Here is a 26,996-nt window from a genome sequence, read left to right as displayed (position 1 = left end):
ATGGGGATATCATTGACCAGGGCTGCCCAGTGGACCATGGCCAGCTCTAGTACTGGCAAACTGGCATCCACACCAATGAATGAGTCCTTGTTGAAAGAAATCCTGCACTTTGTGGAGCACTTTAGTTCCCAACACCCACAGGAAGCTGAACATGTGCTTGAGGAGCCACTCCAGTGGAGTACCACTTTAGTGGCGTCTGATTTCAAAACAGACTACGACATCAGGTTGGTCTAATCATGAAGCGGGCAGTTGGCTGGCTCTCAGTATTATGTGTCTGTGCAGGATTTGCTGTCACCATGGTGTCCAAATGTTTTTACCTTAGACATACTCAAAGCTGCATGTGGACTGTAATTAATTGTTTTTCAGCTTCAGTAAGATTGAGAATGTTCCACTGTATTTCATCAGAATGTCTGCTCTACTTTAAGTGTGTGGTTTCCTTTGTGTCTCATAGTATGAACCTGGAAAAGTACAAAAACAAAGACTCAGATCTCCATTAAGCATTTCAGGCAATTAAAGTTTCTTTTTTGTTTTATTTCCTACTCAGTGATTCAGATGTTCAGTCCCACGAAAGAGATAGTGAGGGCCATCCACTGCTGCAGCTCTCTCCACCGACTGTTTATGTACGCAGCTTCAGCCAGCTCTCTAAACTGCTTCATCTGGCAGATGATAAGAAGTTGGCGGAGGTTTGGGCATGTCTAGAAGGTAAATTTGAGTCCAATTTGCATCCTAAGCAGTCCAACCACCAGCATTCCTCCATAACCCACAGACTTAATTTGTTTGTCCTCCTTGTTACTCTGTACAGCCATCCAATTATGCCGCCATTGGTAATTCTTTACAGATATGCATTTACTTTAGGGCCACTGCCAAGAAGAGATAAAGTAATATATATTTCTTTGACAGATGGATACATGATGAATATAGTAATACTTATTTCATACTGCCAGTGGATTTGTTATGGAGAGATAATATTAGCTTAGCTTGTAAGAAAAAACAGAGTACATTCAAGACCAGCTGTTTTGATAGATTAAAATGAATCCAACTCACCTCTTGTGTTGTCAGAAAACAGAGAGCTCGTGGTTAGGATTCTTGGTAGGAGCTTTGCCTTTGGCCTGGAGAGAGAAGCCCGTGCTGATGCAGTAAGTGTGGTAGACAGAAAGGAGGAAGGCCTAGCCAACGACTTGGGGGTCAAGGTCAAACTGTTTCTGTTGTTCCAAAATGTGGACAAACAGAAATATTTGAAATATTTGATATTTATTTGTATTCAGTAATCAGTTATTACACAGACTATGTAAAAACATATTTAAATATATAAATTACCCTCTCACCCCTGCGTGCAGTCTTTTATGCTTCAAGCTTGGGTCTTCTACCAGCAGCCTGGGAGCTTGAGGTTCCCATGCAGTATCTTTGCTGTTCCTAGGACTGCGCTCTTCTGGAGAGAGATCTCAGATGTTGTTCCTGGGATCTGCTGGAGCCACTTCCCAAGCTTTGCCTCTGTGCTATCTTTCAGTCCAGCTTTGTCCAGCCACTGGTAGGATTTCTGGATGTCAGCCACTTCCTCTAATTCATTCAGTTTTTCATTATATTAAGTCATTACATTTTTATACTTCTATTAGCATCATCATTGAGATTCAAACTCATCCAAGATTTTTAATAGATACATTTGTGGTATCAATTTCAAACACCTACATGGCTTCGTTCTTGAGTTATCACATCCACAAAATTGGGTGTCCGCTTAGCCCAACCACTGGTCTGATGGGGTGATGACGATACCTCAGATTTTTTTTTCCCATCTGCGTTTTACAAAGGGTAAGAATAAAGCACCTAGGCATGCAGACTGCTTCTGCAAAGCAGTCTATGAAAGAATGTGTTGCTCAGTCTTTTCCAGCATGCTACTGGATGCTATATGTGCATAGTCAACTGTGATTGGTATTATAACAAACTGGAAGCGATTGGGAATGACAACAACTCACCCATGAAGTTGCAGGGCATGTAAAATCCCAGAGTATGGTCAGAGAATGCTGAGGCACATAATGCGCACAGGTCACCAACTTTCTGCAGAGTCAGTCACTAAAGACCTCCAAAACCATATGTGGTCTTCCATTTACTTCAAGAACAGTGCGTAGAGAGCGACATGGAATGGGTTTCTATGGCTGAACAGATGCATCCAAGCACATGTTGATGCAGTGGTGTAAAGAACTTCCCCGCTGGACTCTAGAACAGTGAAGATGCAATATCTGGCACAAATCAAGTGACTGGCAATTTGATAGATAAGTCTGGGTTCAGTGGTCACTGGGAGATCAGTACTTGTCTTACTGAATTATGCCAAGTGTACAGTTTGGGGGAAGGGAGGATTTATAAAAGGAACTCTTATGCTTCAGTATACCAAAACATTTTGGACAATTTCATGCTCCCAATTTTGTGGGTACAGTTTGGGGTTGGCCCATTCCTGTTCCAACATGGCTACCTGTGCACAAAGCAAGCTCCATAAAGACATGGATGAGTGAGTTTGGTGTGGAAGAACTTGACTGGCCTGCACAGAGTGCTGACCTCAATCTGACAGAACACCTTTGGAAGAAATTAGAGCATAAACTCTCAGTCAGGTCATCAATGTCTGATCTCACAAATACACTTCTGGAAGAATGGCCAAAAATTCTCATAAAAACTCCTAAGCTTTGTGGAAGGCCTTCTCAGAAGAACTGAATCTGTGTTGTTCCAAAGAGTGGACAGATATATTAAACCATATGGATTAAGAATAGGGGGTCACTCAACTTCATATGCATGTGAAGGCAAACAAGTGAATATGGGCAATATAGGTGTATCTGTTAGATTCCAGTTTTGCAATTCATTTTTCAGTCACGCTATTTGCTTCATTGCAGCGGATTTATCATGCTCATAAAAGCATTCAGCAGCATTTATCACACACCAAGTGATAAATGCAGTCTATGTCCTGTGTTCTCTGGTTAAAGTGACACCCTCTACTTCCAAAAAAAAGGTACTCTCCAAATCAGCTTTGAAAGATGATGTTGTCACTACGTGGCTTAGTTTTTTAGTGAATGATTTATATTACAAGTAAAACCATGGCTCAGCCTTGGGCTCATGCTGTTCTCCTTCTCCTCTTTAGCAGACCAAACACGTGATGATTTCACCTTTTCCTTTTCCTTCCTTCCTTGGGGACAAATCTGTTGTGAAATGATATCATGCTGCCCTTCATACCTTAAACAATTTAGTAGGAGTAGTAGGAGTTATTTTCCTGTTGATTTTTATTCATCTATTTATTTATTTATTTATTTTTGGTGGGGGTGGGGCTGTGGTGCACCATCTTGACAGGTGCAGGGTGAGATTTGCTACCTTCTGATTGAGCCCTGTGACAGTGCAGCACAGCTGGCACAATGTGCTAAAACTATGTTTAAAGGCATTGTGATCCACATTTTGATCTTTTATATTTCTATCCAAACCTACAACATAGTCACATTTTCACACAAAGCCAGAAAGCAAGGAAACCAATTACACAAATAACACAAAACCTTTAAATTATTTGCCTTCAGTGACTGTTGGTCAGTCTTTCACATCAGCTTGGAGGAATGAAAGTGCAGCTGTAACTCCAGGATGTTGATTGGGGGGTGGTGCGGGGTGGGGGGTGTTATATCAACTTCTTGAAGTGTTTCCACATCATTTCTGTTGGTTAAAGATCAATACTTTGACAAAATACAAAACATTTTCTTCATCCTTCTTTGATTATTCTCTGGCAAGATGGGATTAGTGCCTAGATGCTTGACCCACTTTCTCTTTATGTGTAATTCAAGGAGAACTGTCTTAAAATTTTCCATTAGAAATCACTGATGCAATTCAGAAGATCCAAACTTTGATACTTCCACCATATTTCACAGTTACAGTGAAAGTCATTCATTGCAGTGCAGTGTTTTCCTTTCATGGAACAGAATGATTTTCATTTAAACCAGCAAGATCTATTTTGGCTTTGCATTGTTCCAGATGTCTTCTGGCTTGTCCATGTGACCTTTCAGAAACTACCGTTTCTCATTGGGGTGAAGTCGCTTTCTTCTTGTGGTCATGAAATACAAACCATTGTTGTTTAGTGTTCTCCTGATTATGGACACATGGACACTGGCCAGAGTTAAAGAGATCTTTAGCCATTTAGAAGTTACTCTGGCTTCCATTTTTACCTCCCAGTCTACCAAAACCCCCACTGTTTAAATAACCTTGGTCTGTTAACCACTTCTGTGCAATAGAAGATGGGCTTCAGTTTCTTCCATTCATACACAGACTGTCATCATCAAAACAGGGTGATCACTGACACCTGTTTGTCATCCCATTTATTGCAATTGATAATTCAAATTTTATCTTTAAATTTGTTGCTAATTTTCCTTCTGCAAACACTGGATTGTTTTCCTGGATTTAAAAAAATGTAATTTATAAAATCTTTGTCTCAGTTCTTCAGTTGTCTTCTATTTAACTCTTTTTAAAAGTCAAGTAAAAATTCTGTGATTGGGTTGCATTTAAACAGAAATTGTCCACAAACTTTAACGCTCTATTATTATTAGATTTTCCTTTGATCTAAGCAGAAATATTTTAGTGAGTTTAAGACAAGACTGCAGAAAGTACATTATTATAGCAACAGACAAACAATGTGTGTGACACATAGCAAAAGAGCTTAGACAATATTAAGTTGGGATGTATAAGCAGTTTCTAAAACTACCAGAACAAAGCAAAGACAATAAAGAAGCAGATGCATTCAACACAAGTGCTATTTTCCACACCATTAAAAACTGACACCACCAGTAATCTCTTCTGACATTTTTAAGTCCCTCTGTACATTGTTCCAGCTGGAAGAGGCAGCATATTGCAATAAAGCACAGTGCAAAACTATAATCAGATATGAAGCACTGTGCTATGCTGTATCTTCAGACAAGGCTATTCTGTAAGAACTGATTAAGACAGAATTAAGACATTTTAAAATATATTGAATTGCTCAAGACAACAAAAAAACTTATCACTGTATTTGGATGCTGGAACTATATCTGTTATAAACAGATCAATGTGCAAAGTCTTGCTCCATCCCTGACTTTTTAAAATTTTCATTATTATTACCAAGAAGTCAGACTTGTGTTTGTTTAGAGTGGCCTTGAGGAGTACTTCTCCAGCCCTTTTAAAGTTTTTCTTTGGACATTGGCTGCTTCTTTGGTCATTTTTAGTCCAGTTCTTATACCTGGCCATTTTTGAGTAATTGTGTTTTGTTTTGTGTATTGGTAGGCAGCTCGACACACCACATTCAGAAAAGTTAGTGGACGGTCTGTGTACTCAAACCTACCTCTGGCACTGGTGCCCACCTCTCAATTTTAAATCCATGTAGACATTGAAGGTTCTCGGGAGGGGCCGTGCTAACACCTGCTGCTCTCTGGCAGCAGCACCATGCTCTCCCTTGTTTTAAATGCACTTTAGAACAACACGCAGCAACACTACACATGAGCGGGAGGAGGGAGGTATGGGGTCTTCACACACCCCCGTTCTCTGCTAGCCATTGGGGCGGGGGGGCTGGGAGGAGATGTTAGCTGTCCGATTGGCCTCCCTGCTGCTGCGGAGCCTGGGACGGTCTGCTTGCCTCCACCCCGGGGGGAAGGGTAACATCTCTTGGGTCTGGGTTCTGTTTCCCCCTCTGGGGGCGAGGGTACCTGGACCCGGGGTATAGAGTATGTTTGGGGAGTGTGATTGTGTGTACATGTCCATTTATGTCAATCCTTACGTTGGGTGAGTGCTGAGTGTTTGTATATGTGTGCATGAGGGTGGGAATGCATGTTTGTGTCTGTGTGTGCCTGTTTGTCTGTGTCTATATGTCAGGTCGGGTCTTAGACTCCACCTCTCTGGGAACTCCCAGGCCCTCCAAGGCCTATCTCCCCTCACCACACTCCCTGCCGGTGACTGATGCCCTCAGGGGTCGGTGCATTGGTGGTTCTTGGTGTCCGGGGCTGGGCACTCAGGTATGTACCAGCTCACTCCCGGTGGCTACCTGGCGGGGCCTGGCGCCTGTTGCTCGGTCAGGCCTCCTCCGGGGTGCGGGGGGCCCTCGGGCCTCCGGCCTCTGGGCCTGCGGCTCGGTTCACTCTGGCACAGCTGGCGCCGGCGGGCACGCCGGTGCAGCCCCCTCTAGCTTCTGCTCGGTGGCTACTGGGTGACACCTCGTCTGGGGATCCTCAGCCCTTCCCATGAGGGTGGCACGGATGCCCCTCCGGTGGTCCTCCTTGGGCTCTCGCACTCTGGGGCCTCTGGATGTCTGGGGCCTGGATCTCCTCCATGCCTGCTTCATGCCCTGGGGGACGGGGCTATGGCTCGCTACATCCTCTTGCAGACCATTACATGTGGAAACCATTTGAATACAAGCGCGCTGATCCACACAGGTGTGCACACGGGTGTTCACTGTTCGTAGACTTAAATTACACCTTTCTTGGCTGCTACTTCAAAGCACATTGTGCGCTGTCTGTCCTGCGTGCTGCACAACAACATTGAATATTTAGTATTTACTGCTGTTTACACTTAGCTAGATTAATGCGATGGTGTTGTGTTTAGTATGTTGCTTTGTTTTTTTTTTTGCTTGTTTTCTATTCTTTCTCTCAACAGGTGATCCAGGAGATTTTTTTTCTCCCCCTTTCTCACTGTCCCTCTCCCCTTCTGTTTTTCTTTTCCTTCCTCTTTCTTTCTCCCTTTCCTATCCCTCACTCATGTCTGTCCCGTCTGTAACATCTGAAAATAAAATATAATAAATAATAAAAACAAAGGTCGATCAAATGGACCAATACGGCAATGCCACGATGATCCATTTGGCAAAGTAAATCCATTGGGTATCCTTGTTGGTCTTCAGACAACAATTCTGATGGCTAAAGAACCAAATGGGACAGGCAAAAAAAAAAAAAAGAAAAGTTAGGAAGGTGAGAGATGTCATTATGGAGGCAGAGAGGTATAAAAGTGAGTGTATAGACATCTTAAATAATGTACTTCCATGTATGTTTGCACAAGTTACATAGATTTCCTATGTCCTAGCAAAATATGAAGAAACTGGAGACTCTCGCACACAGGAGTCTTGCACAGTACCCTGTCTGGTGAAAATATTGACTTATTGGCCTCCCACAATGCAACTCCCTCTTATCCCGTTCTTGTAAAGAGAGCTTCTTTCATGCTTTGCAATCTTTTCTATTTGAAGATTTTACATGCCGCAACACCTTTCACTCCACCAGTGACTTAGCTGACAAACTTTAAGACTCCTATTACTGTTTCTTCAACTGAAAATGGTTCACACAAGTTGAAAAAAGTCCCTTTCAAGTCCACCCTGAAACTGAAAGGGTGACATTGATGCAAATGAAACCTCAAAGAGGAGCTTTGTCATAACCGAATTCAGCAACTTGTATGATTTTACACTTCCCCTGCTTTCAGATAGCCTTAGCTATTCCAGCTGACATGTGGGCCACATTAAAATTGTGGTTTTTAGAATTAATGAAGCTGTTTTTCACTTTGTTTTCAAAGGGCATAAAACAGCAGGGGCAGGAGCATGGATATGAGTGAACAAGTGATACTTACAAAGACCTGGTAACACTTCTGAAGAGCAGATCTCCACACTTTGCTGAGAACACAAACAACCAGGTGGAGTGGAATATAAGCAATTAACATCAACACATTAAGGCTTGTCTTTTTATTTTAGCTGTGAATAATAACTCTCAAAGCAAAAATGTGTGGGTGCTGAAACGCCTCTTTGTCTTATGAACAAGCTCCTTCTCTCTAATACTTCGATTTGATTTCTGATGCTGTGTGACTCATATTCGTAAACAGAGTTCGGATTGTGTAATCAGCGTCTGTGCTCTTCCACGCTAGTGAGCTAGTGTCTGGTTGTCACTGTGTTGAAAAATTTCTGAATTGACCTCCTACCTGTTCCAAAATCAAAACAGCAGAGCCACATCCCTCCCACCACCTACCCCCTTCACACTCACACACTCACACACACACACACACACACTTGCTCATTTCCAGACATTGAAATCTGTGTGATTTATTCAGTAGTGCTATTTCCTGCTTTAGAAATTTGACGACATAACAAATCGCCTCAATAATGGACTCCATCTGCTCTCGAAAATCTGTTAATCATTTAAAAACATATTTTTTTCTTGCTTGAGCTGATGTTTGTTGGAAAATGTGGCATCATCACAAGCTCATCAGGTCCTTTGAAAAGCACTTACTGCTTACTGTCTGCTTTGCATGGATATCAGGACTGTTTGAGGTATTTCATCACTGTCTAGTTTTTTGTTTGTTGGCTGTCATTTTTATCCAAATAAAGTATGAGTGTAATTAAGAACAATAGTATTTGCACAGCTTTTCAAAGCAAGAATCAAAAGTAGATCAGTATGAGTAATAGCATTTACAAAAGATCAAACAGAATTGACATGTAAATGTATTTATAGTGTGGTTTTGCAGCACTGTGATACATATAAACTATATTTCAGATGAAAGCTGAAGTCATTTTAACAAAACAAAATGTTTCTTTGAATAATTTTTAATTTTTAATGTCGGGATTTATTTGGATGTTTGCTTTACATCTCATGCTTCGAACTGTCATTACCAGTTATTAATACTAATATTAGTATTGCTTCATAGAAATACTACACACTGGCAGCATGGCTCTGCGGATGTGGTGGATGTTTGTTGTCCGCCACCTCTTTCTAAATTTCCCAACGACTGTTTTACAGATTCCCTCAAAACACTTTACAGACATTAATGGTATTCATATGGATAATCCAAATATCTGCACTGACTTTAGCACAATTCTGTTCAATATTATTTATATAAAACTAACAACAGGCTTTTCAAGGTACATTATATTTATGACAAAAAGCCTACAATGCTAGAGAGAAAAGTCCAACAATCAAAAAATCCCCCATAAACAAGAAGTCGGTGATAGTGGAGAGAAAGAACTACCGTTTAACAGGAAGAGACAAAACCACACCCAGGGCAACAATCTACTGTGAAACTGAGGGGAAATAAGGAGAACAAGGAGATGAAGAAAAACACAAACTATGGTGAAAGAAGGCAATGCGTATCAGAACCTTCAGCCTTTTATTTATCCAGTGAAAAGATGTATTTGTTGGACTGGAACAAAGTCCCATCAGGCTAAGCTCACTTTCTCATTCTCTTTGGTTTTCATCTTGCATCACATTCAGGTCAAAATTCTTCTCTTTTTCAGTACTTTGTTTCAAGAACAAATACCTGCCAAATTCTTTAAATTTCCAACAGACTCTGTTGCTCTTATCGTAAATATTAGCACTGGAAGCAGATGGTTACTCTGATACACTGCATTGCCATTACCATTAAACAGCTGTTCATGTTTGTAGATTTCTAGGCTACATCGGCGCAGTATCCCAAAAAATGGACACAGTTTTAAACACAAGTTTGAAAAGTGATCTAATGTGGAAGTGTCTTAGATCTGCATTGTTTCTAGCAGCCAGCAGGAGGCAGCTCTTCTACAAGCCAGGAAATCTATGGGTAAACATTCTTTTGCTTTCTCAATTTATGACCTCACCGAACACTTTCCTGATGTATTTATGGTCTTAACTGGTAGTTTCACCTCTTACTGAATAAAATATGATGTTCATTTTGTAAATTACAATTATTGTTAGAGTCCAAATAAACGACAAAGCAGGGTCTGCTTTTGGATATGACTAGTGTGTTTGGGTGGTTATGGCATGAGCCTGCAGTGTCCCTTAGTTTGTCACATCCCACCAGGGTTTGCCACATTCAGTTTTTTGTTTTTTGAAGTCACAAAGACAGTGATGTGACAATGCTTGACTCCTTTCTGAGGTCTCAAAACCAGACTTTGCTAATCAGTCTAGGATCTGCACTTACTCTCAGTTTACACCAGCGTGGTGTTCCCTCAACTATTTTAGCTGATTGTCAAAGTGTGATATTTTGGGGGGCTAAAGTGCATTTTTGCCTTTAAGAGAAGAACTATATATTCAGTGTACCAGTCACTTTTCTGAACAGTCATACTTTCTTTTGTGTTGAAATGAAAATATAAGTTAAATTCTACACGTATTAGGTAAGACTCAAAATATCAATCATTTAGATAGTTTTAGTCTTCATAGCTTTGCCTTTAAAAGTAGTTTCTTCATATTTGTGACATAGTGGTGATGTCTGTATGTTTTCATACAGTAGGCAATGTAATGATCTAAAGTGTTCTACGAAACCCATCATAGGGTTTATGATGACTACAATAAACCAATAAGAAGTATGGGGCTGACCTGTGTGAAAGAAAAAAAATTTATAACAAAGAAAGTCATATACACATATTCAGACTTTTATGTTTCATGAGTGCTCTGTGAAGAATGATGCCTTTAGTCTGAACGATCTAAAAATGATGGACAACAGCCGTATAAATAGCTGTGAATAAGTGTGTGGAGGCACAAATCACTGTCAAGGTCTTTTTTCTCTTGGATTCTTTAACTCCTTTGATATGTGCAGCATGCAGTGTCCTGTAACTTATGTCTAGATCTCTCTGCCTCTACTTCAGCTAAACCTTTTCATGTGATGCGGCTAGAATGCATCACATTGAAATCCATTTGACTTATTGCTGACAACATCAATCAAATCTATATCATCCATACAAGATAGTGAATAATTGTAGTCCTTCTTGTCAGTCTGGCCCATTGCAGTTTTAATTTGAGAAAGCAACAGTCAGGAACACAGTCTTCCACTGCTCCGCCTCAGTTCCCTGATTGCAGAATGGAGCCCAAACCCAAAAGACGATAGCCAAAGATAACAACACCTAATCTCCAAACATATCTGCTCATTTTCAGTCTGAGGAAGCAGGTCTTTTTTAACAGTTCTATTAGATTGGACAGCCTCAATCAAATGAGCTGCGGCAGCCAACGGAGATGGTGGCTGCAACGCAGGGAGGAAGCAGACTAGCCTTCTCTGTTCAGTGTTGCGGATTCATTTTGACATCACAGCGTGATTGGAAATGGAACATGCTGTGTGTATGCATGCACAAGATGCTTACTGAAAAACACAAAATCCCTGGGTTGTCAATTGTTTTTGTTATTCACATCCTGAAATTAATACAGACTGCCTCACTGCCATAACCATTCACCAGCAGCTGCTGGAATTCTCACACTGACAGATGTTTTATGGCCACTGGCTTCACAATTTGTTGCCCTGCTGATTTTCCATCAGTATGGATAAAGTAATTAGATACAAATCTGCCCCAAACACATGTAAACATTTGGGGTTTAGGTTTTAGTAGTCGATTGCTTTATGAAAACGACAAATGAAGAAACTTGAAAAGTCCTAATGGTGTAATGTTACATGCTATAAAAATATTTTTTTAACTTCAGATTTCAGGCGTCAGCCCTGCTTAGCATTTGTCTCTGGACCTGTACTGGTTTAAGGTTTTTTTTTACTGCAGCATGTTAAGAAATGTCGAGTGTTCCCTTCTGTGTAAGCAAATGGACTTTGTCCATTTCACATATAATGGAATTAAAGAAAGTTGGTTAGTCTAATAAAGTCAGGATGTGGGTCTGTGGTTGGGTGTATTGACTTATGTTTCCAATAGAAGGTCACTTTGTGTTTTATGAAAAACAAGTCTTTGGAAAAGTGATCAGGCAACTTGGCTCCAGTTTGTGCATGAACACAACCCAAAGAAATACATTTTAATTCTTTTCCCCTGCCCTTAAAAATCTCGAGCTCCTAACAGCCAATGACAGACTGAGCTACTTCTGCAAAAGCAGGTGTCTGTGATTAAAAACTCTCATGCCTGCAAACCTTTCATATGTGTCTTACTGGCGTTTGTGTGTAGGTTGTAAAGTTTGGTATAAAGACCTTGAAAACTTTACCTGAATAACAGTGACACAAAGGCGTTACTTAGCCTGAGCCAAGCTGTAAGGTTTTAGGTGAATGTCGAGAAACAATGAACTTCTTGACATTGTTCAGCCATTTAACCAAGAGAGACCTCTTCTGTGCAAAGCAATGAGAGTTTGTTATTTTATTTCAATACCTCAATAAAGAATAATATTGAAAAAATAAAGATTTTTTCAAGTCTGCATAGGATTGAGAAGGGGCTTTTATGTGAATTTCATGTTTTTATTTGCCACATGTAGGGTTTTCCAGTATTCGCCTTCTGAGTAGCATGAGCAATTCTTTGTCTGACATAGATATGCGATGACTTTCCAATAATGAGACAAATCATTGCAAAGCGTAAGTGGAAAATACACCACATTGACTGATAAAAAGTGAAATAAATGCGAAACAGATTAATCAGAATAGCTATTTTTGTTTTAATAAGCATAAACTTGACAAATTTACTGCCAGATTACAAAGCACTTCACAATCAGATTTTGCTCATTCTGTTGCAAATTGGAAGAGGTATTTACACTCAGTCTTCAGCTTCTGGCTTTCCCCCTTACCAGCAGGATTCTGTAGTTCAAGAACTATCAACACAAAAGATTCAGCATGTGGAATCGGTTGATGGAGAGGAACAAGGCCAACTCCAGAGGTCTTACGAGCAACAGGAAAAGAATGTGCATGAGAAACTACAGCGTACACTCTACAGGGTAGACCGCGAGAAGATATATGAACCATGTCCACGATGGAGTGGACTTAGTGTCTTTTCTACATGTGGGTATGTGATAATTCCTCACGTAAGAAGTGTCCTGAATTTTTGTTGCATTGCAGAGATTCTTCTTGAATAGCAGATGAACTTTAGATGACTGTGATGCCAGGCCTTCAACACATGTGCTTAGTGCATCTGCCAGCAGTCACACATTATAAAGAGATGGTTATATGGTTTATAAATTTAAGGGCAAGTGCAAATATTCCTCATTACACAATAGTCAGAGTTAATAAATTCTCCATATAATAGAAACCCTTTCTGCTCAATTACAGATGCAAAACTTGGGAAAAAGTATGAGAAAAAATATCCCCAAAAGATCTATCACATATGGTCTTTGATTGATAAATAGATCTAGCAAGGGCTGAGCTGTTGCAGCTGTACCTTGTGATAACTGTACCCATTTGAGGAGAAACTGGCTCAAGATAAAAGTATCTCAATTGCTAAAAAAAAAAAAAAGAAAAAGAAAAAAAAAGTCTGCTGAGCCCTGTCTCGAATTGTTAAATAATGATTATGTTAGAAAAATAACCATTTTCAAAATAGAAGCAGGCATAATGACTCTTATTTTACATCATTACAGTAAAACAGAGGAAAATAAAGGCCGTAAGAGCTCTGAAGAGGATAAAAGAGTCTAGGACAAGGGGCCAAGAACAAGATGAAAACAAAATTCTCTGTGTCTTCTTCACCTGCACACATGTCCTCCCAGACATGGTAAGATAGTTCTGTTTTGTCAGAACCTATAGAGGTTCCTTCTTGCACTGCAGCTGTGGTAAATTAAACTCAGTAGAGGTTAGAAGTGCAAGGAATCTGATTGTATGTCTAATTAAAAACAAAGAGCTTAGAGATTAGTTTGAAAATACAACCAAGATAAACGTGTCTCACTGGCTAAAAAAAAAAAATCTGCTGAGGTCTTTTTTTGAATTGTTAAATAAAGATTATGTTGAAAACTAACCATTGCTAAAATAGAAGCAGCCATAATGTCTCTTATTTCACAGCATTACAGTAAAACACAGGAAAGTAAATGCCATAAGAGTTCTGGAGAGGAGAAGAACATTCTGAGACAGAAAAGCCATGCCCAAAATGAAAGCAGAGTTTTCTGCATCTTCTTTACCTGGACACCAGAAACTTCCTTTTTTCTGAAACTATAAGGATTCGTTTTTGCTCTGCAGCTGGGGCAAATTAAACTCAGTAAAGGTTAGAACCGTAGAACTTCTGATTGTACGTCTAATTAAAACCAAACAGGTCAGAAGTACAGGCAACAAAATGAAACAAATGTAAGTACACCCGTTGCCATGGTAACAAAAAGGAATAACACATGTAATTTCTGATTGAGGGTAATTACAATTACGAATGGAGTTATAAAGTGACCCATGAACAGCACAGCTCTCTTATAATTGTCTAATGCAACGTGACTTACCAAGTAAGAAACCAGACTGCCATCCTTGATGCAACAACAACGGCAGGTGACTACCCAAGAGTTACATCTCTGGCTCTGCAGGTCTTAGATAACATTTCTTAGATAACAGGCTGCAAGAGAAGGGCATTTCTCTCTAAGTTGGTCATGAACTCCTCTGTATATTAAAACATTCTAGTCAGTTAAAACACTAAAGCTTGGCCCAAATTGGTAAAGATGAGATTCTTTTAAAAATCTAAAATCTTGGCTGAATTTTTATTGTGACTTCATTCTACACTTAAATGCATTAATATTACATGTGGTCTAAGTTAAAGAATTTTGACTTATTAACCATCGGTTTGCTATTTCAATATTGACACAGTTTGTTATATAGTCATATCCCCCCTCTCCTGGATGTTTTTCACCATTTGTGACTTCTGCTTTAAAAACTGTCAGCTGCTAAAATTGTTCTGAACAAGAAGCTAAGTAAAAGGTTTTTCCTTGTTTGGCTTTTGGCAGGTACAGCACATAAGCCATCTCCATACTTGAATGTTGTCTGTATACAAACTGCAAGTGTAATAAATCATTAAGTCACTGACATCAATCTTTGCTGATCATCATTTTCTATACATGCAATAAAGACTCTGGGGTGCGTTCACTCAGTCACACTCATCACCTCACATCAGTGTAGGCCTGACAGCCACAGGAAGGTCTTGTTCAGTGTTTATCATACTGTGTAGTGGAAAAAACCCCATCTATCAGCCAGTCCCGTCTGATAATACGCTCCCCTGGAAATGCTATTTGCATGTACCTGGGAACTGCCTCTCAGTGGGCCCATTTGAATGTGTACCAGATTTCATTGCTCTACAGTGCCGTATTTTCATGATACATTTATCCAAGTGGCCCATGCAGCTTTAAAACACCATCTGCATTTCTGTTTGCATCAGTATACAGCAAGAACTTTGACTCTGTATGATAACGACTCCATTCCCCTCATGATATTGACTCCAATTTTATTTTCCTGCTACTTAAATTCTGTGAAGACTTGAATTTCGGTCTTTAATGGATCTTCTTGTGTGGGATAACCAGCTTTATTTCCTGCTTAAAACACCAGACAAGAGATTTTATGATCTTATAGTCCATCCCTCTATTTATCTCTATTGTCTATCCCAAACGTTTGGTGTTGTAATCTTTAGTCCGAAGCTGGAACTTTCCAGTGAGAGCTCCACTGAGAGTGAAGAGGAAGAGGAGCAGGCATATCGCCATCCAGAGACTAACACAGACCTGCCCTATGAATACTGGCAAGTCCAGTATTCAACTGGTCAAGTATCTCAAGGTATGAGAAGTTCACTCTGCACAACAGTGTTTCCTTCCTCTCATGGATTTCATCCGAAAACAGTGAATTGAACTGAGCCACAGACATACTAGATCTTTTCCTGCTGTCTGTACAAGAATCTTGATGTTGACCTGAATCAGCATACAAATTTCCACAAACTCTCCACAATTGCATTTCAAGGAAAATAATATTTAGCCATGGATGTGCACCAGAACTTATAATGGGATATTTTCCTTTCACATAATTCCACCTGTCTGTTTTGTTCAATCACATCAAGGCACACTCAGCGACAAAAGGGATGTCAGATGAAATGAAGTGTAGGTCGCTCCCATTTAAAATGGTGCTTTGCAGGGAGATGTTTATTGAAGTGGTAGACTCGGCTCGTGGATTCCTGGTTTCTGACACAGGCCTGTTTGGTTGCACATGCGAGCCAAGTGCACAGGGGGAAAGAGCTGTCTGACGGCAGCAGCTGCATGCATCGTTTGCCCACACCGCAGAAGCATAAAAATGAAATGCACTCGTGATAGGTCTGACGGGGCATATGGTGAATATTAATGTGTCAAAACATGGAAGGAAAAGAAAAAGAGGACAGAATGACAATGGCCCAGACTGGCTGTGAATACCTCCGACCGCTTGACTTGAGCAATTACCCTGCCTCACTCAGTGGGCCCAGTTATCTGTTTATGTGCACAGCATCATTCAGACAGATGATATTCAAGGAACGTATTTTGCTGCATGCCTGTCCTTTGGTATTTAGCCGTAACAATACCTCAAATGCTGTTTCAGTTGAAAGAAAATGAGTGTTATTTCAGTGTGTAACATTAGTCTAGATTTCATATTTTTACACAGTGTGGGATTTCCTGATGTTGCTGATTTGGCTTCCGAAGCCCATAGCTTGGTGCTAAATAAGATCATTCACAGTGCAAGTAAAACTTTTATAGAAAACACTGCCATAAAGTACAAGCCCTGGTGAATATTTTTAGCTTAGCTAAACAGAATATAATGGAAGGAAATTCCCACTCTAAAAGCAGGCTGTTGCTCCGTTCCAGAAAAAAGAAAAAAAAAGATGTAAACGATACGAAATTCAGATTTAAAAAAAGAAAAACAAAAAACTCTCTGGTTTTTAGATTTTGTGCTTTTCAGTGGGATTGTGGCACGAGCTTTAGGGTTGTGTGTGCAATCCTGTTTCAATACAATGCAACAATGCCGTAACCAACATGTCCCAGCTTTCTATCTGTCTGGACGCCACACAGCACAGTTATTTATGGGGTTTGTCTAGTCGTCATTTTATAATATCATTACCATCAGACACTGAAAGCTACCATGAGCCAAGTTAAATATCTGTTTTATTTTAGGAGGAGATCTTTTTTCTCCTTCTCCTTCGCACTATAGACAGCCATTTGTACTCTAGGATGTTTAACACGTTCATAAAGTGACACATGGATGTTCTGTTTTGTGTTTTAATGATATTTATGTAAGAATATTTGCCGACGTGTTTGTTTTTGTACCTGCATAACGGTGACCTGTGGCTATGCTATGGTAACATGATTGTAAGTGTGTATAGATGAAAACTTTAATTTACGCTCCTTATTCATTAGTTGTAAACTACCTGTATCCTAATGTGTTTATGCTTCTAAAGGCTGTGCATGCTAGGACACGAATTCTGCGAATTATTATAAACGCACAGGCTATGGAAAAAATGCAGAGGAGTCAAAAGAAGAGCTGCTTTACTTATCGGGACTAAGCAATGTTAAACAAATACAAATACACTAGCTGCTATCAGTGATGTTAGACATATGGCTTTCTAAACACAAAACAACAACAAAACAAACACACTCTCACAAAATATTTGTCTCATGTAAAATATGTTACCAGTTCACACATAAACTTTGTGCTGTAAAGATTTTAATAATTGTCATTTTAAAACAAGAAAATTTGCTTTTTCGTTTTTTCTTAACTAAATGTTTTTTGTCATCAGATTTTTAGTTTCTAGAGCAGACTTTCTCCTTAGCTTTAAAATACATCACATCACACACACACACACACACACACACACACACACACGCACACACACACGCACGCACGCACACACACACACACACACAACATTATGTTCAGCCCTCATTATGGTTTCTCCCCCTCTGCTGGGCAGTCCCAGTACTACCAGCACTACTGCCCTGTGCTCCTCTAATGACGGCCGTCCTGCTAATGGCTGCACTGAAATTCATCTCCAGTGTGCAAAATCCCAATGTCATGTCATTTTCTCAACAGCAGTGAATTTGGAGTTAATTATGTTGTACTGTGAATAATTATCTGTTCCTGATGCTGCTTTTAATAACTGCAGCACTCAGTTAAAACAATTGTGCTTTTCGTGCCTGTAATGCATTTATAGCATGCCTAATGTGGAGATTTATTTTTACAAAAAACATTGCATTGGTTCCTGAGTCAAGCAACTGTTCAGCTCAACTGGTCAAAGACCCGAGTCTTTGCAACCCAAAGACCCGAGTCTTTGCAACCCAAAGACTCGGGTCTTTGCCCAACATGTACTGTGCCCATTTTATGACTGCCAACCCTATTAAGTGATCAGGTTTAATATTACAGGAGATCAAATATGAGTCAAGAAACAACGTGTAATCAGTCATTCTGTCCTTTTAGTACTCTTCCCATGAAAGGGATGGGTTTGTTCTCTCTATGTCTGCTGTAGACTGCACAGAAGTATGAAAACTGCTAAGTCTGAATCATTTTGTGTTACAATAATTGGTATGAAACACTCTGAGTGGCCCAAGTCCCCCTGTCTCCAATCCAGCATTGCTGAAACATTCCTATGTATTTGAGCACCATGCTTAATATGCATGTTAACCCCTGCTGAAAGGATGTTCAGGTAACACACACAAAAAGAGAAATATCCCACTGAGCCCTCCACACACACACACACACACACACACACACACACACACACACACACACACACACACACACACACACACACAAAATGTCTGAATGTCTGAGGTCAACAGGCTATCATTGACAGCACTGTTAACCCCATCCCAGCTCCCACATACTCAGTGCTGTGATTTATAGACTGAGAGAAGCTCAGGCAGGGCAGTCTGTGTCTGCAGTATCTAGTCTGCTGCTCCAGAGGAAACCAGACTAGAATAAGACCTCCATTCAGTACTGCGGAGGCTGCAGCTATTTAGTAGCTCAAGGCCGAGACACCTGCAGTAAAGGAAGAGAAAAAATGTGTAAAGCATCTTTATGTGGCTGATATCAAGTTCACCATTGGAGCTTGTGAATGCAATTGGATCCTCTACTGCTTAATCCCTTCTTAACCCATTTTCTACTGCAATTCATCAGACATTATTATTATTATTACAATTATTGCTATATGATTATTAATGAAGCTTATTAATTACATGGTGACAAATCCAAAGTGTTCTTAATAGGAAAGTGGTTGGGATGTATCTGTCCCTGGTATTTTAATACATTAACTAAGCTGTACAGTATATGTAGTATGAATTTATTTGTATTATGATTTTTTTTAATGATTTTTCCCTAGCCTCACTGTATGGCTTTAAACAACTCAATGTCAAGGCAAGTTCATTGCCAGGTTGACCAAAGAGCTGTGCAAACTAAAAAAGGCACTTTTTTCTTTCTTTTCCATGATTAATGCAGCTAAAAGGATTCACAGTAATGATACTATCAGAAGTAATTCACATGATATCGTGCCTTGATAAAGTGTTTGCCGCTCTCTGGTTGTTTGTTTTTTTGGGGTTTTTTTTTTTTGGGGGGGGGGGGGGGGGGGGGTTGTTTGTTTTTTTTCTTTGCATATTTGCATAATTACAAACACGTAACCTGTCTAAATACAAAATACAGTTTTTAAAATAAAGATTTAATTTATTAAGGGAAAAAAAAGTTTAAAGGGACCCAGGCCTATCTGACAAAGTATTTCACACAACATTGCTGTAAGAGTGCATTGATGACTAATATATATAAAAAAAAAAAAAAACAGAACAGCATGTGAAAAACTTCAGGCTTCACTGGTTTCAGTCAAGATCAGCATTCATGATTCAGCAAAGACGAAGACACTGGGCAAAATGTTCCAAGCCAAAACAGCTGAAAGGCTCATCTCACATTTAACAAAAACATCTTGAGACTTCTGGGAAAATATTCTGTGGTCTGATCAGACAGAACTTTTTGAATGGTTTATGTCCCGTGACATGTGGCATAAAACTAACAGCACTTCATAAAAACTACATCATACCAACATTCAAACATGGAAGTGGTAGCATGATAGTCTGGGGCTGCTTTGCTGCTTCAGGACCTGTACAATTTTACGCTATTGATGGAACCATGAATTCTCCTCTCTACCAGAAAATTATGAAGGAAAACGTTGGATCATCGGTTTGTGTCTGAAAGCTCAAGAGAATTTGGGTTATGCAGCAGAACAATGACCCAACAATACACCCGCAAGTCCATCTCTGAATGGCTCAAAACACAAATTCAAGGTTTTGGAGTGGTCCAATCCAGACTTGAATCCAATTGAAATGCTTTGGCATAGCCATAAACAGGTCGTTCATGCCTGAAAACTCTACAGTATGACTGAATTAAATCTAGTCTGCAAAGAAGAGTGGACCAAAATTCCTCCACAGCGATGTGAAAGACTTGCCAGTTTGCCATTATCACAAATGTTTGATTGCAGTTCTTACTGCCAAGGGTGGCACAACCTCTTGTTAGTATTAGGGGTTGATTACTTACATAATGCCAGGTAGGTTTGGATAGCTTTTTTCTCTTTATAAATGAAATCATCATTTAAAAACTGCAATTTTGTGTTTACTCAAAGGCTCAGTCCTTAAAGAAGTTAAATAACTATTTGTAGCAAAGCAGCTGAGAAACATGCACAACGCTATTTCAGTCTGGTAATCACATAGAGGCAGTCCACCAAATCATTAAGCACTTAAAGTAACATTATTCAGTATAGACACTGGAAAATCACCCTTCCACAACACAAACTGTTTTTGAATTCATACAACCTCTCCCATTATTATGCAGACTCAGCACAGAGCATCATGTAAACAGATTTGTAGTCGGACACATCAATGTAGTGGCAGCCAGCTTCTTTGAGCCATGTTCAGAGTGGTAGGAATCCTATAAAATGATAGCATCCATATCAATATGCTATATTTAGTAGAAGTAAAAATATGTTATAATAATTTTTATAAGAGAAAGTAGACCACAGGACAACACACTTCTTACATTTGTAAAATCCTCATCATCAATGAATGTGGGTAAAATGGAAGCTACAGCTTTATAATTTTAAATAAGCACCACTGATGTGTGTCATGAAATTACCTCAGCATCTTCTTTCTGCAGCAACAACGAAAGTTATTAGGCTAATGATAAAAGACGCTGCTAAAACACCAACACCTTTTGTGTGAGAGACTTTAACATGATATCAATCTATCCTGTACTGTCGTTAATAGGAAAATTAGGAAAGTCTAACATTTGAAGATAATTACAGAAAATAATACTAAAATAAACTATTGTTAATACTCTTAATAGTTATCTTTAGAGGTGCTCTGATAAAAAAAAAAGGGTCTTAAATCGCCTATGGCTTCTAGTCTTTGATTTTCCTTTTGATATTAAAGACCTTTGCAGCCTACTGGTGAATCATGTAGCAGAATTGGCTGTTCTTACACATTGTTGACTCACTTGTCTTTGCCCCCTCCAAACATGCAAACACTCACCAGGCCTCATGAAACAGATATTAAACTTGCTGGAACTACTTTGAATTTCTTGTTCTGAGGTCGAATGGTGGTTGAATTTGTTCCATCTTGAGCATCTGCCTGTGTCACGCTTGGAGAAAGTCAAAGATCTTTCACCATAAAAGATTGTCAGATGTTGTCAGTATTTTAAAGAATGTCGACAAAACTTCAAGACCAAAGCTACCAAAACTGAAAGCACATGATCTGTTTTTCTCCCAGCTATCACTCCTAAACACAGCTTTTTTTGTTGTTTTTACAAGGTACGAAACTCGCCCGCCGAACCCTTTGAAGAGTGAGAGTGAAGGAGACAAAGGAAGCAGTAGATCCACTGCTGTTAATGGACAAATGGTTCACATTTAGGCTCGCGTCATGATATGGGGAACACATGTGCCTGTTATCCTGCTGAGTACTGCTTTGTGAGCGAGATATGATCAAACACTACTTGAGACCATGCTATAGGCCTGACCAGATCAGCCAGCCCCTCCAACAGCTGCTTAAAACTCGCTGGCTGTTTTCTACATATATGGGTAGCTGTTAGCAGAACATGATAGATTCATGTCCTGTTTTTGCGTGAAATAATTCGTGAAGTCTCACAGTTGTTTGTGCAAAGTTTGCCTTGGAATCATAGAGGCAGCCTTGAAGTTACTATAGGAGAATCTATCAGTGCCATGTTTTAATCAGTGCAATAAAGGGAGCAATATTTGATGGTTCACTTGCCAGAATATTTTAGACTGGACGTTTCAGTGACATGCTTGACCCCCAACCCTAAGCCTCCCCGAGCCTGCTTCTGTCAGAGGTTTCTTTTGGTTAAAAGGGATTGTTTATTCCCACTCGGGCTCATCTGGCTGCTTGGGTTTTCTCTGCATTGTTGTAGGGTCTTTACCTTACAATATAAAGCGCCTTGAGGCAACTGTTGATGTGATTTGATGATATATAAATAAAGCTGAATTGAAATGAATGTCAAAGCTGAATAAAACTTTTGCATTTTTTGCTGTGAACACTCAATGTCATGATGGAAAACATTGTATGTGAACCAAGTTTGTTACATAACTGCATGTGATTCAGACTAAACACAGTCATAAACAAGCAAAAACACCACCACTGCCTGCATTTAACCATCACAAAGCAAGAACTGTAACGCTGGTATTTCAAGTGCTGTAATGCTGTCATCATCCATCCACAGCTAGGACATTATGTGGATTTATGTAAAGAGTATACGAAAAAACCAACAAAAACTAGTATTTGGACTCTAAATTTAAGGAAAAAACAATAAAATAAAATTAAGGTTCTGCAACTGCGGCGCATGACAGCATTTGACCAGACATGCACTATTTTAAGTCCGTATTGTTTCTTTCTTCTTTTTTCTTTTTTTCTGTTTTTTGTGAACACATTGAAGTTAAGTGGCAATAAAATCTAATCAGTTCCATTTCCTCTCCCATATTTGTCGAGGGGCTTGAATTTAAATCAAAGACCAGACTTTCCTCCCTCAAACCACTTGTTGACTGAGTAGTGTTGTACTTACTAAGTTGCTAATCACTGATCTAAATTGATTTTTGTGTATATAGCAACTGACAAAACACACAACTTTTGAATTCTAACTTAAAATTAGTGTCAGGGTTTCAGTGTTAATACTGTCCTTTTTTGCATGAAACCAGAGCACCGTGCTCTTTGTTAGCAAATTATTTCTTTCCATCAGTGTTAACCACGACAACGCTAAACACATACAGAACAAGACCATGGCATAAACAAAACAGCAGGAGTAGCATTATAAAGAGAAACAACACAATGAGTGTAAGAGGAAGGAGAAGTCCGAGGGAATGGAGGGAGGCTTTTCTTAATGTTCAGTTATTTCCTCCTCTCCTACTTTTTAATCCATTTGTGTTTGAAATTATTGTTTCAGGATGGTGACCAGATAGTCACTGTTGACACTCTTTGTGCCATGATGGACTAATTTGATGCAGGAGTCATGCCAAATGGCTATCCAGGACACAGGTGGCCTTAAAGTCCTCCTTAACTTGCTGGATACAGATGAACACAAATGCAAAGTGAGTAGCCATGGCAAAGTTGGACCTGCATGGCCTGCTGGCATGAACAGAGCTGGCCATGTGTGCCAGCCTGTGTTTTAGTTTCAGAAACATGAGTGCAAGGTAGAAAGCATGCTGTTTAAAAAATGGGGTAGCAATTATTCTATAGCATTCCTAATGAGATGTGTGGGTTGGTGCTTTTCAACTTAGTTGTACTGCAACATTTTATCTACTTTTAGTGGAAATGAATATTTGGCTGCTTAAAAAGTTTCTCTGTCATAAAACAAATTTAATTTTTAACTAGTCATATTTAATATTAATGTGTGTTCTTGTGATTAGATTGGATCTCTAATCCGTCGGGTTATTGTTGACATGAGAGGCGTGCAGAGCATAGTGAAGATCCTGGACTCACCAGTCAAGGAACTGAAGGCCTTAGCTGCCGAGACCATCGTTAACGTGGCCAAGTTCCGCAGAGCAAGAAGAAATGTCAGGTTATATGGTGGTATCAATAAACTGGTGAGTGTAAGCACAGTAAAATGTAAGTTCAGAGTGTGACATGGCTCAAGCTCTACAATCCCATGGTGAGGAATGCAGCAGATTTGAACCTGATCTTTCTGTACTAGTAATAATGAAAAATGTCCAACAGTGGCAGATTTTCCTTGAAAATAGGTCAGCTTGTTTATGATGTAGTACTTTTTTGTACTAACTTCAGAAAACTTGGACACTTTTGTGAAAATATGTGTTTTATTCTGATGAAATCTATATATTAACATAGTTCAAAGGGTAAAAAAAATTTGTTGTTGTTTTAGCTTCCTTGAATCAAAGAATTATGTTCCCTTTTCACACAGTAAATGCCCGATAGTGGTCATCCAGTTTTTTTAAATTAGAAAGTGGGTGCTGGGCACCAGATAGAATGTCTCCTACATCCTCTAACCTGCATTTATGTTTGTTGACGGAGGGACCTTTGATTAAAGCCACCATGCCTTGTATATTTTCCTCAGCCCCAAATCGGATGTTCTCATGCGCAAGTTGCTCACGGAGGCAGATTAATTTCACGCTATGCTACAAGACCACCTTTGAACTGTGCAGTCCATAATAGCTTTGCCTGGTCTGTCTTGCTGGCCAGGAACTATGGATTAGAACACAGAATGATGGCCATAAATGGTCACACTGGGCTTTTCAGACCTAACATCAACATCTATCCTGACAGTTTTCCACTCCTAGCATCTCTGGTGTTTTCATCCTCTCAGACCCAGTGGTAATAGAACTTTAATTACACCTGTAATCAGGGCCAAAAACTTGCTATTTCCATCTGGAACCATCAATTATTACCCAAATCTTGCAGACAAACTTTTCAGTTTAGTTCCTGAATTTATATCAGTCTCACTGAGTTTCTATGTAGAGATTTTACTCGGCTTTATCTGTCTATCTACATGTAAGTTTAGGGGCGTCTATATCTCCAATCAGGTAAAGCTGCTGGACTGCCTTCCTAATTTAGCCAGCCTGATTCCCAACCAGGAGGACGATATAGAGGTGGCCTGTTGTGGGGCTTTAGCATTATGAACCATTTGTAAGGCTGGGGGTATCCCTCTGCTGGGACGCCTGCTCAAGTCTCCACTTCAGAAAATGCTTATTCCAGTGACTGGCAACCTACAGGAATATGCATCAGAGGTGAGAGGGGCCTATGATTGACAACAATTTGTCAAGTCATACTCTGCACAATAGTGTGATTCTATATTGAATTAACCATCTATTAAAAGTGTTAAAACATATACTGCAAAGGAAATGAGAAGGCTAACCATTTCCCTTGATTTTTTTATTGCACATACATTTATTGAAAGTCCAGAACCAACAATGAGCTGATCCTACTGACATGGATTCTATGCCCAGAGCTTAATGTTCCTAATCCCTTTATATTCCTGAGTTGCAGTGTCATCAAAAAATAATGTAAAGACCTAAGCTGCATGTGTGACTTTAACATTTAACAGAATCTCTGTACGACTCAAGTGCTCAATAATTTAGATGTGAACCAATGTGCCCCAAGTAAATCTGTCTGAATTTCACTTTGGACCAAAGTGCAGGTGTAATCATGACCTACTCTAGAAGAGGTTGCTTTTCTTTTGCAGTCAGTAGCATTTCCACATCAAAAGCAATACTTTTGCTTCTTTGCCTGCCTATCATTAACTTGTATGGAGCATGGCATTGTTTGAACCTACCATCAGCAAACACTACTATAGCATCAGTCAGCTAACTTGGATGATGACATGCTGAGAATCTTCATAGTCCTGGCTTGCTGTAGAGACTAGGCCATCACTCTGGTATTAGCTGATTTGGGGGTAGTGCAGCAGGTGCAGCAACAAGCGCGACTCTGAAAACAAAACTTGGAGCATCTCCTGTAAATTCTGTTCTCCAGTGGTAGTTTGACAGAATTTCATCTGACATTGCGTTTGCTGTTTTGTTCATTGACTTTCTTTGAGATGATTGAACAGAGCACACAATAAGACACTTTATAAGAAAGAAAAGGAAAAGATAAAGATACAAACACACTCAATGTTCAGATTAAGTATGTATTAAGTGGTGAAATTGTCTGTCAGACGGACATGCTTCTGACATCAAGTACATCAGAAGCACGAGTCAGCAGTTTGTGTATAATAGCTCTGACTCCCGGAAGGAGAGCACAGATCTGGAATCTTCCATTTCTGTCTTTGCTTGAATTAGTAAGTGCAGGCAGTATTAAGAGACGATGATTCCATGATTGTTGGATACGGTCTTTCCATGAAGTTTTATTGATCCCCATCTAAACACATTTTTGAGACATATTAAAATACTCGGCTTTAAATAATAACTCCTGTCTGACAGGTTATTTCACAAGAAATCCCCGTTTTGTTTTTTATTTCATTAATTCTGCTCATATGTAAGGTTAATTGAAAAGTGCTCCCAGTGTGTGGTGGATGTTTCAAGTATTCACATTACAATCAGATCAGGTGCCTTTTGGCACCTTAAAAGTTTAAACTATTGTGATTTCATTATGCTTGTACACTTTTCTTCTATTAAATGCTACACATCTAACAGTGAAACTAAAACAACCAGTGATATAAGATTAACAAATATATTTGAGCTGAGCTGCTATAATGATAATAAAAGTCAAGATTAAGTTCAAAACTTCAGACTGGTGGTATCATTCATGGTTATGTGATCTGTTTATTTTTGTGTAACTACAGGAGAGCTACAGGACTGACATTCAGACTTTAGGCATGATCAAGGAAACCTAAGCAGTGACAACAATTAGTATGACTTTGACAAATCACTTGATGACCCTCAGTGGAAAAGCTGGTTGATAGCAGTAAACCATTGCATTATCCACATGTGCCCATTACTTTTGGATCATATGTTTGCCAGGAAGATGTTATTAACAGCAGTCTGTGAATACATCAATAGCAGCGATGGATATAGAGCACCAACTTGCGTGCATCAAGGATGTTATACCATCACCACATGTTATTTTTATGGGGGCTTTCACTCATTCACGACTAGCTGTGTCACTTTTTCCACTCGCATGCTGTTGTCATATCTCTCCTTTACTATTGTCTCTCCTTGAAGTCATTATTTGTATAAAATGTAAAGTTTTTGTACGGATTCTATCCGCTCTGATCTTTTATGTAAGTCTTTGCTTTTAGATTTCAGTCTTTTCCGCTGCTAACAAAGGATCAAGCGTGCGTGCTGATTTTATAGACATAAGTGATGTGTTGGTTAGGGCCTTTTAGAAATGAACCAAAAATGGTCATACTGACAGAATCAGCCGCAGACTGACTTTCTCTGATTTTCT

At 39.5% G+C, this 26,996-nt stretch overlaps 1 pseudogene; it reads left to right on the top strand.

Moving 5' to 3' along the window:
- Positions 1 to 26,459, top strand: LOC102314629 (annotated as a pseudogene).
- Positions 26,460 to 26,996: the final 537 nt, after the last annotated feature.

Source organism: Haplochromis burtoni, unplaced genomic scaffold (genome assembly GCF_018398535.1).
Source record: "Haplochromis burtoni strain Fernald_Lab_line unplaced genomic scaffold, NCSU_Asbu1 Contig_30, whole genome shotgun sequence".
In the NCBI taxonomy this organism is placed as follows: domain Eukaryota; kingdom Metazoa; phylum Chordata; class Actinopteri; order Cichliformes; family Cichlidae; genus Haplochromis; species Haplochromis burtoni.
Note: the sequence above shows the minus strand (reverse complement) of the source record. Positions and strands in the feature narration are given on the sequence as shown.